At 38.9% G+C, this 10,915-nt stretch overlaps 1 pseudogene; it reads right to left on the bottom strand.

Moving 5' to 3' along the window:
* Positions 1-7,134: 7,134 nt before the first annotated feature.
* LOC119522485 lies at positions 7,135-7,919 on the bottom strand (annotated as a pseudogene).
* Positions 7,920-10,915: the final 2,996 nt, after the last annotated feature.

Below are 10,915 nucleotides of genomic sequence, written 5' to 3'. Positions count from 1 at the left end.
TCTTGCTCGCTTGCTCATTCTGACAGAAACTGGCTGCCATGTGTGAGCTTCCCTATGGAGAGACCCCCTCTGGCAAGGAATGGATGGATGTCTCCAGTCCACAGCCAGCAAAGAACCGAGGCCTGCCAAGAGTCACACGAGTGAGCCTGGGGATGGGTACACTGCCAGTTGAGCCTTGAGATTAATGCAGCCTTGGATGGCAGTTTGATGGCAGCCTCATGAGAGACCATAAGCCACAGGTATCCAGTTAAGCCATGACCAGATTCCTGACCCACAGAAATTGTGAGAAAATAAGTTTGTGGTTTTAAGTTACTAAGTTTTGGGGAACTTTGTTATGCATCAATAGATAACTAATACAGTAACTTTGGAAAACAGTATTCTAACTGAATATTGTAAGGTTAAAGGCAAAATTCCCCTATGCACAAATACTGTACTCTTGTTGGTAACTGTTATTTACGGGGATGTTGGTTAGCAATTTTGTAACAATGTGATCAATGTTGAACAAATAAGTAGATCTGTTGTAGATAATGAGAGCCAGTTTTCTCTTTGGTGGAAAAGGAAGTTACAAATAAGGAAAGGGGGAAGGCTAGAATGAATTTTGAGGTGTTGGCTTGAAATCAGAGGTATCAGTGTGAACTCACTGTTTTGAACTCATGGTTTTAATATAGATTAAGGAAGATAGATATAGAAATAATTGATGTTTGTTTATGTGTGGGTTCATATACATGTATTTGAATAAGTATACCTGTATTTCCAAGCATTATCCTCTTAAAGGACCTACAAGTAATGATTGATACATAGGCACATTTATTACCAAAACCTTTGTTTCTAGATGGTTCTCCCAATAAAAGGAAGTAGATCTCCTAGGAGAAGGGATTGATTCCAGAGTTCAGGCACAGAAAATACAAGATGACCCTGGAACATCGTGTGATACCAGAAAATAAGAAAATGTTAACAGAAATGTTAAAGGGAGAAAAGACCCAACCTGATGGAGCTCCTGATGGCCAAGAATGGGACAAGTTGAGCAGCAAAATAATGATAGTATTGGCTTATAACCCATAGAATAAATGAAATAAACATCCATTTGTCCATACTGATATAAATAAATGATTCAATGAATAAATATTTCATAGTTCAGTGATAATTATTTACAGGTAACATCCACCAATGGATAACAAAATCAGTAAGTGAAAGTTTAGGGAGAGGTGGGATATAAGCATAGTCTCAAAGGTATTAATCACAAAGGGGAAAATACTAACTTTACAGTGGAGAAACCAAACACTCACCACCTTAACCAAGTGATCAAGATTGACATCAACATTAATAAGCCGTGTGAACCTCATGGTCCTCCTGATAAAATGCATAGAGAACGGCATGACATCACTTCTTTGATATTCTTGACCAAACTGCATAAACATCAGTCCAGTCGTAAGAAAACATCAAACAAACCCAAAATGAGGGCCATTCAGCAAAGAAACTGGCCAGTACTCTTAAAAAGTGTCAAGGTCATAAAAGACAAAGACTGAGGAACTGTGGCAGATTGGAGAGGACTAAAGAGAAATAACAACTATATGCAAGGCAGGATCCTGGAACAAAAGGTCATCAGTGGAAAAAACTGGTGACATTCGAATAAGGTATGTAGTTGATAGTATTTTACTAATGTTAATTTCCTGGTCTTGATGGTTGTACTATGGTTATGGATATGTTAACATTAGGGGAAGCTGGGTGAAGGGTATACATGAACTTTTGATTCTATTTTTTGCAACTTTTCTGCTAGGAAGTTTCCTTTCTGAAGCTCTCCGGTCCCATCCCTGAGGGGAAGACTTGCCCGGTTTTCAAGAGGAGGAATTTGGTTCCCAGTTCAATGACTATTTCCATAGGACACAAACCTTTATTAGTTATGTATTCAGTGGGCTATTAGTTAATCTACAGATTTACAAGTCTGTAAATAAAAATGATCCTGAGTCACTTGACCTACAACCTCAGAATCTGGCTGTTTCTTCATGCTTCTAAATAGGCATTGTCTCTCCCAGGCTTTGCTTTGGGGTATGCATCACAACTTGTGTCATTACCATGTATGTTGAGTGGTAGAAGGCCAGGAGAGTTACCATGGCCTGCAACTGCCTATAATAGAGTATCACAGAGCCATTGCCACCGGATCCTTTGCTATCTTTTTCTGAGCAGCTCCTTAACCACTGCTGCAGATGATGAAAGCCTTGGTTGCTCCTTTAACTCACAGAGTAATTTATGTCTTCTGCCAGTGTTCTCTTGGCCAGGGTTTGTTTTACCACTAGCAGAAAGGGAAAGAATTACATGTTGGAACAGTACAGGCAGCTCATGTTCGATAACTTGAATCAGTTTAAAATTGCCCAAAGTGACGACCCTGTAAAATAGTTCTGACGTGGGAGACTTACAGTTAAAGCCTCATTTTAGGGTCAGCAATAAATATTTGGCCAATTCTCTTTCTCCCTTTCCTGTCTACCATGTAATGACCCTCTAATTCATTTTTAATGGAAATGAATATTTTCATAAAAATGACACAGGCTAGCTATAAACATTCAAGCAATACAACAAAGGACAAAGAAGATTTTTTTAAAAATCCAGTTCCAATGCTCAGAGTTGTGTGATATCATCATACATTTTGTGACCATCATTATGGAGATGTACATAAAGATAGAAGGATGAATGGATGTGTAGGTGTGCAAGCAGAAACAACTCTAAAACAGTGTAATCATATAGAATCATAATATTTTAATAAAAATATTTAATTTTACATGGATATAATGGAAAAAAATAAAATAAAACTGAAGAAATTACTGAACCTTAGAGAAATCTTTCTTTGCCAAAAAGGATATTAGTTCTTAAAAGATCACTTTAAGATTAAGAAAACAGATTATAAAAATCAAGAAACTGAAGTAATTATGTGTTTTAAAACCAGATGGCTTATGGGTTATTTTAACAAACATTCCAGGAAGAATTAACACCAGTCCTGCTCAAACTCTTCCAAAAATTGAACAGAGGTAGGAGTCCAATCATGGTATGCTCTGCTGAGGTCCATCGCCCCGTATCTATCTTATATCCTCTCCTTCCTTTCCCAGTTTAAATTACAGTCAGTAATTATAGTGATTCCTTTGTATATACCCTCCAATCACTTGCCTCCTTCTCCTTTGTGACACTCATGTGGCAAAGCCACAATCCTGGCTAAATCCAACTCTGCCTTCTCTATGCTGCCTTCACCTGTGCAGCTGAACATGGATGGATGAAACATTCAACCTTGCTGAAACTGGTTTCACGATCTGCAAGTGGGCACCTGACAGTCTGACTGCTTTCGCCTAGTCCATTCATGCACCCACTCTCTCAGATGACTATCTCACACTTTCTCCTCTCTTCAAATTCCCAATACCTTCTCTCTCAACTTTTCCCTCAGATAGTGTTCTTGTTTTCTACTTCATGGAGAAAACTGATGCTGTCAGAAGAGAACTCATGCAGACTCCTACTAAAATCATCTACATATACACATTCATGTATACCCATATTCTCTGTCTTCTCTTCTATTACTAGATATGAACTTTCCTGGCTTCTGTCTATCTAAGGCCACCCCTTCCAACTCTGCATTAGATCCCATCTACTCTTACTTACTCAAGGTCATCATTCCAGCAGTTCTCCCCTCTTCCTCATACATTTTTCCTTTTCAACTAGATGAATTTCATCAGCATAAAGACATGCTATTAGTTCTTCCAGTTTAAACACCCTCTGTTGATGTCACTTACCATCCCATTTCCCGTCTCTCCTTTATATAAAAATCTTGGAGTTATCTATACTAGCTTTCTCCATTCTCCCTTGAACCTACTCTACTCAGGCTTTCACCATCACCACTCTACTGTCCTGCCCTTCTCAAGGTCATCATAGTTCCATGTTTCAAATTCAGTGGTCAATCCTCAGTCCTCATTTTATTTGAACATATTAGCAGCATTTGCCCACAGTTGATCACTTCCTCCTCTTGGACACACTTTTTTCACTTGGTGTCTAGAATAACACAGTCCACTAACCAAGTTTTCCTCCTACTTTATTGCCCACTCATTCCCAGTCTCCTTTGTTAGTTCTTCCTCATCTTCTGACTTCTTGACTTTGGAATATCCCAGGCTTAGTCCTTGGACCTTTAAAATTTATTGATACTCAATCCCTTGGTGATCTTATCTAGTTTCATGGATTTAAATACCATATATATATTGTCACTACCAAATTTATATCTCTCACCTGAATCTCTCCATTAAACTCCATACTTGTATATCCAGCTTCCTATGTGACATATGTACTTGGGTATCTAATAACCATCTCAAAACTAACATGTTCAAAACAGAACTGCCAATCTTCACCCATCCCTCAAACCTGCTTTGCTAATTGTCTGCCATATGTCATTTAATACCAACTCCATCCTTCCTTTCTGTTAGCTCAGTCCAAAATCCTTAGTTTTCCTTGATTCTTCTATGCCTCTTATCCTCTTAAACCCCATGTGCAATCCATCAGAAAATTCTGTTGACTCTACCCTGATATATATGTATTCCAGAATCTGACCACTTTTTTATCACCCCCATCACTGTTCATCCTAGTCTAAGCCACCATTTTCTTTTAAACTATATTATTGCACTAGCTTTATTTTCCACCCTTGCCCCCTACTGTCTCTTCTCAGAGTGGGCATTTTAATAGGCTACTCCTTTGCTTAAAATTGCAATGGCTCTGTGTTTCACTCAGGGTAAAGCAGCACTCCTTATAGTGGCCCACAAGGCCCTACATGATCTGGTCCCTTGTTGCCTCTCTTACCTTATTGTATACTTTTCTTCCCCTCATGCCAACCTCCCTCGCCTCCTCACTATTTCTCAAACATTCCAGACACACTCACACCCATGTTCTTTGCACTTGCATTTGTCCTCTGCTTGGAATATTATTTCCCCATATATGTTAACAGTGCCTGGCACTAGTAGGCACTCACAATGTGTTTAATTGAGTTGAATTCACTGAACTCACAATTAAGCAACAGATATTTTGAATGTGGAAGTTGTAAGAACACCCAATGGATCCAAATAATCTTTTTTCCCTTGATTCTGTTTTCATGTGTTTGGAAGAACAAGTGGTAAGATACTAGCTCCTTTAGATTTATATCATAGATCCTTTTCTCATATGTGATTACTGATACTCAGCCTGTTCTTCATGGACACCAAGGATCTCCTCCTGCTGACTTGAGCATTCACAAGCATCTGGGAAATATGAGTATCCTCTTACTTTCCAGTTAGTAGAACAACAAATAACTGTTCAGGGGGGCACATGCAGTCAGTTTTCTGTCTGGACATCTGGACATTCTTTTCTTTTTCCTTCCTTCCTTCCTTCCTTCCTTCCTTCCTTTCTTTCTTTCTTTCTTTTCTTTCTCTTTTTTTTTTTTTTTACAGTTTTTAGTTGTGCCTTTATTCACCTTAGTTCATTAAAAACATATCTTAAAGATACTATAAATAAAGTGACAACCCACTGATGTGGGATGTAAGTCACTCCTCTCAGCCTGGTATTTTTGTTTGTGTGTGTGTGTTTGTGTTTTAAAAAGCAGTGTTTCTTATAGGAATCTTACTGTATCACACAGTAGTTATAAGAATATCAGATATAATGCACACAATCTGAACAAGACAGGTTGATGGCGAATTTACATAATGTAAAAATATACATATTCAAAGTTAGAAATGTGGACAGACACATGCGGTGGGGGAAGAGGAGGATGCGGCAGATCCCTCCGAGGCTGGGTAAGAGCACCCCAGGAGTAAGACTGCTCTCTCCACCACGACGGCAGACAGCTCCCGCCAAGAGATACGGGTATTCCACACACCTCTCAAGAGGCAGAATAAACTGACCTGCTACACAGACATCTAAACTGACATATTTGTGATCGTTCTGTGATACTCCCATGAAACTAGTAAATAGTACACACCATGCAAGTAGCAGAAAGCATCGAATCACTTGTTCTAGGCGGTTTGGAAGATGTTTAATTCTTGACATTAATATTTATAAAGAGCTATGGCCTACTTTTCTACATTTTCTTCAAAATTGACATGCAATTAAGAGTGGGGGGATTTTGAAGGTTTCACCTAACAGTGGTAAGTACTCTTAAAAATGTGAGAAATAGTTAATAACATATTTTAGTTGCACACTTAACAGATAACAGAAATCATCTATAGCTTTAAGCCAAAAAGTAGAAGGGCTTACATCTGAATTTTAGTGCTTGAGTTTTCGTTTCTACCACTGTCCTAATGAAAGTAATACAACTGCTTGTTTATTTAGCAAATCAGATACTAGTTTGAGTTCTAAGGAAAAATCCAAAAAAAAGAAATGCTGCTCCTTTTTCTCTCTCGGCCTTTTTAGAAGACAGACCAAAATTCTAAGTTATTCAAGAGTCCTACAAAGCTATGATGTTTTTCTGCAAGTTATTGTCTAGAAAATAAAACAAAGCAGCAGCAGCTTTGGTGTTTTACCAAACTTCCTACAGCTGCAGGAGCCCTGACTTGGTCTATGTCCTATTAGGAACCAGGAACGTAGACCGACAGTTCAGAGTCAGAGTTGTTTTCGTACACCCCATCCACCCTGCTTTGCACCAACTATGATGGCAAGTGACTCTCTGGGGGGTTATGCGTGACCACTTGAAGATCCTTCTGTGGAGGTTTCTCCAGCTGAGGGGATCTCCTTTTATAGACAGTCAGCAGGTTCTATGACCCTAAAGAGAAGGCAGGGTCTCTCCAAGTGCCTTTAATTGCTGCTTGAATTGCAGGTTCCTATTGGGGAAAAAAGTGCATTAACATAACTCGAAGGTCTCTTTTATTGGCAACTTAAAAGGTAAAGTATTTTATTTTAAAACTTCTAAAATTTGAAAGCAACGTGCCCTAGGTTAAATAATAGAGTTTTCCAAAGCTGAAGATGCTCATTTGGAGCTCCCTTTTCCTGCTTGTAATACAAAAACAACTTCCTACAACTCCTAGATAGGAACACTACTGTTTTGATGACCCATGAATAGATGACTGATCAATCTCAGTTGATAACATCCTATTTTGCCTTGGTGTAAGGGTTTAAAAAATTCTAGGATAGATGCTTCTGCCAGCCTTACACCACCAATTTCACTCCAGATGTTTCCTGAGAGGCATGGACCACATACAGGAAGCCGTCTTCATCCTTCTCACTCTCATACACTTCCGAGATGGGCCACTGCTCACTATGCTATGGCCATTTACCAGCAGGAAGAAGGCCTGATTGGCATCCAGCTGCAGGTGCTGTCTAATTATTTTGATTAGTTCACTCATGTTGACATGACCTGGTACAAGGAACTTGGTTTTATCTGGTACAGGAAGCTGCTTCTCACCCTTGTATCTTTCTGTTATCACCGGGATTTTGTGGGATGAGTTGGGCATCTTCTACTCTTTGTTCAAAGGTGCGGCGCTGCTTGAAGGTCTTCTCCAACCACGTAGCAGGGCGGGGGTGCAGTGAGGCAATGGCTCTGAGGGGCCCAGCTATGGAGGCGGCACTGGAGGAGGCTCTGGCTCTGGTGACAACCACTTCCCTTGTGTCTTCTCAGCCTCACAGCCAGGTCAGGTTAGACGTTCTTTCTGAACTCATAATCAGCCATTTAGAACTTTGCTCACTCAACAAAAATTTTGCTTTGGTTTGAAGACACAAAGCTCAGATTGCAGTTTCCTTTGTCATGTTGGGGAAAGCCATTGCCTTTGGTCTGGCATACGTGTATTTTTATTATATTTCATTTAACTATTAATCGTAGCTGAATCTTGACTCAATTATTGGGGAAACTTACTTGGGGGTTTACACTTATCAACATTTCTTCTAACTAAACTCGTTCTTAACTTTCTCTCAGTTCGCTTTTCCTCATTGGACATGTATATACCTACAGGGTTACCATATTCTTTAACATTTTCTGATGCCAGATTTGGCTTTCAAAGACTACTGACTTTTCTGCCTGTTGCAATGAACTGCAATAGACGGATATGGAATTCTAAGTTGGAAATTTTTTCCTTTTAGCACTTTGTGTTATCCCACTGCCTTTGTCCATCTGTGGTTTACAACGAGGAATCTGCACTTAATCTTATTTAGGCCACCTTGTATGTGACACATTGCTTCTCTCTTGTGGCTTTTAGAATTCTATCTTTGGCATTCAACAGTTTTGAGTATAAAATGCCACAGTATGGGTTTATTTGGGTTTTTCCTGTCTGGAGTTCTTTAAGCATCTTGGATGTGTATATTGATGTCTTTCATTAAATTTGGTAAGTTTTCAGGCATTATTTCTTCAAAAATTTTCTCTGCTCCTTTCTTCTCCCTCTGAGACACTCCTCAGACTAGATGATTTCAGTTTTCTTTACTTCAGGTTTGCTGATTCATTCTTCTGCCAGCTCCATTCTGCTGTTGAATCCCTTTAGGGAAATTTTAATTCCTATTACCGGGGTCTTCAGTTTTCCTTGGTTCTTTTTTATGATTTCTATCTCCTATTGAGATTTTCTTTATGTTCATCTATTTTTTTCCTGATTTCTTTTAGTTCTTTGACCATATTTTTCTTTAGCTCTTTCAGCATATTTAGGACCACTTTTTAAAAGTCTTTGGAATATTCCAGGTTTGGTCTTCCTTATCTATCATATCTAATGCTTTAAACTTCTCCTTTGTGTGGGACATTGCTTCCTGTTTCTTTGTATGCTTTCTAATGTTTTTTTGAGGCCCGGACATTTTGATATGTTAAAGGGTTATTAATGGGGTTTAGACTCTGGGGTATCTGTTTCTTAAGCTTGTATCCAGCTAGTGTTATAACAGAGATTTCCTTAATGCCAGGTGCTAAAAAAAGGGGGGGAGGACACCTTACCCAGTCTTTGCAGAATGGCCCAAGTTCCCTCCTTCAGAGTTTAGCTATACAATGGGTTTAGAAAATAGCTCAAGGCAAAATCATAGGGTCCTCCCCTTCCTTTCTATGCATGTGTCTTATCCTGGGTGTATGTGCATGAAGGTAGGAAATCCCCCACTTACATGGATACAAGTATTCTCTCTTCCCTAGGAAACAGTGTTTCCTCATGATCCTGGGTACTGCACTGTATGTCCTATAGCCAGCAGTCCCTTGTCCCAGGCAGTGACAACATGACTGCTTTCATTTAGGATGTTCCACAGTGTTCTGAAGGAAAGGTCCTTGAGCTGCCTCTACACACAGGGAAAGTTCTGGGATGGTGAGCCCACAATGAGTGCTCTGGTTCAGTTGTCAGGCTGCTACCAGGCAGATAGGAACAGACATACATGCTCCCAGTATCTGCATGAGGGTTACTCTGCTCCCTCCAGTACCGAGATGGGGATCTTGCACTGGGAGCATTTGTTGGCTTCATGTGGAGCTGGTGAGAGGATGGGGGAGGAGCCAGCCAGGGTGCCACAAAATCCTATCATTTTTTAATTGCTTTTTCTTGATTCAGAGCTCACTTTGTTACTGCAATCCTTTAACTGTTTTCTGGAGCTTTGAGAGAGATTTTTCTACCAGTTCTTGCTGATTATTCAAAAATTCTGTGTGGGGATAGAGACTTGGAGCTTCTCAATCCACCATCTTGATCAGGGTGGGGCTCATCTCAACTTTTTGCCTTTCTATTTTTGACTTTGACTAACCTGTAAAAAGTGTTCAGCTAGGGGAAAATCTTTTTATTCTGAAAAAGAACATGTATTATTAAATAATTCATTTGGTAACAAGTGCTGGGTCTTTTAAAACTGAAGAACTGATGAAATGGTCTTATTCTTGGGCTAATATATTTTCTCTCTTGCTATTTCCTAATCTCTATCTCAAAATTGTTTTCTTGGTAAGTTGAAAATATCTTCAGACCCTATTTCTACCTGATTACATGACACTTCACAACAGTGTTAAATCACTTTTAAAGAATCCAAACTGTTTCATACACACAAAAATTATTTCTCTCTGAGGATTCAAGGAAAATGCCATGGTTGTGTTAAATAGGAATCAGATTATAGAATTGTGATCTAATTTCCTCAGCAACTAGGGGCTTCTGGTTGACAAAGATGGCAGCATAAGATGCTCCAGGGTGCCATTACCACACAGAATCTTTGAAAAACTAGCAGAAAATGGCATAGCCATCTGTCTCAAAACATCTATCCAGAAAACAGTTAAGGGTTTGTAGACATGCCCTACAAGCTATGACAAAGGAAGTTCTTCAGACTGAGAGGAAAGGACACCAGACATGGGATTGAAGTGGCAAAAAGAAATGAAGAACCCTGGAAAAGGTAACCATGGTGTAAATATAAAAGACAGTACTATTGTATAGTATTTTATGGTATGTAACACCACTTTTTACTTCTTATGCATTCTAAAATGTAAAGTAATAAAAAAGTAATGATAAATCTATGGTTTTAGAATTACAATGTATAAAAATATATTTTGTAACAAGTGCAGCAGAAAGTTGGGGATCAGAAAGATATAGGAACAGTGTATGTGTGTGCTACTGAAGTTAAGTTAGCATAAAAAAATCAAACATTATTGCCAAAGATTTAGGATGTTAAATTTTAGCCACAGGGTAACCATAGAGAAAATATATGAAAAAAGCATTAAGAAAGAAATGAGAAGGGACTCAAAGTGGTACAATACAAAAAATCAAATAAATATGACGGTAGGCATTAATGGAAGAATTGTGGGTCAAAAAAAGTATAAGACTTGTAAAGACCAAATAGCAAAATGGCAGAAGAAACTCCTGTTTTATCAGTAGTTATGGTAGCTGTAAATGATTTAAACTCTCTAGTGAAAAGGAAGAGATTGGCAGAATGGATAGAATAGCATGACCCAACTCTATGCTGTTTGCAAGAGATTCACCTTAAATTCAAAGACACAAGTAGGTTGAAGGTGAAG

The sequence above is a fragment of the Choloepus didactylus genome, chromosome X (assembly GCF_015220235.1).
Source record: "Choloepus didactylus isolate mChoDid1 chromosome X, mChoDid1.pri, whole genome shotgun sequence".
Taxonomy (NCBI): domain Eukaryota; kingdom Metazoa; phylum Chordata; class Mammalia; order Pilosa; family Megalonychidae; genus Choloepus; species Choloepus didactylus.
This window is presented reverse-complemented; position numbering and strand designations above follow the sequence as displayed.